The 447-nt window shown below is 33.6% G+C and overlaps 1 protein-coding gene across 1 annotated transcript in view; it reads left to right on the forward strand.

Moving 5' to 3' along the window:
- Positions 1 to 447, forward strand: part of LOC105449733 — an 11685-nt gene that overhangs the window by 10361 nt on the left and 877 nt on the right. The gene's annotated exons all lie outside the window — the stretch shown is intronic.

Raw genomic sequence — 447 nt, forward strand, 5'->3', positions numbered from 1 at the left:
TTCCAGTCGAATATCTCGAAAATCAAGCCCGGGAGAGCAAAATTTTTCAGACAAAAGTTGTTTGGTTTCGAAGGGACCATAAGATGGTACCATTGGTTTGACTTTGAAGAATTATTTGAAAATCACATGAAAGTCACCTCAATTTTTTTAAATGGCATCTCCTATTTTTTATTACACATTTTTATAGCTGACCTCGAGAGCTTTCCAAAACACTATAATAAAATGTTTCTTCATTGAATACTTTTTGAGTTATAAAACTCCAAAGTTGCAATTTTGGTGTCGTCTAGATATAATATTATAATATGTATAAAAATGGGCGCGCCAAGTATGCTGCTGCTGGAGATTTCTTCCTACCTTTGATTTTTCTGTCACGTAATTTGCTACTTGTTATCGAAATCCCTTTTTAATTTCTGCGGTCTTCATTACGCTATCTATTGCATTTCTTGT

Source organism: Wasmannia auropunctata, unplaced genomic scaffold (assembly GCF_000956235.1).
Source record: "Wasmannia auropunctata unplaced genomic scaffold, wasmannia.A_1.0 LD336074.1, whole genome shotgun sequence".
Taxonomy (NCBI): domain Eukaryota; kingdom Metazoa; phylum Arthropoda; class Insecta; order Hymenoptera; family Formicidae; genus Wasmannia; species Wasmannia auropunctata.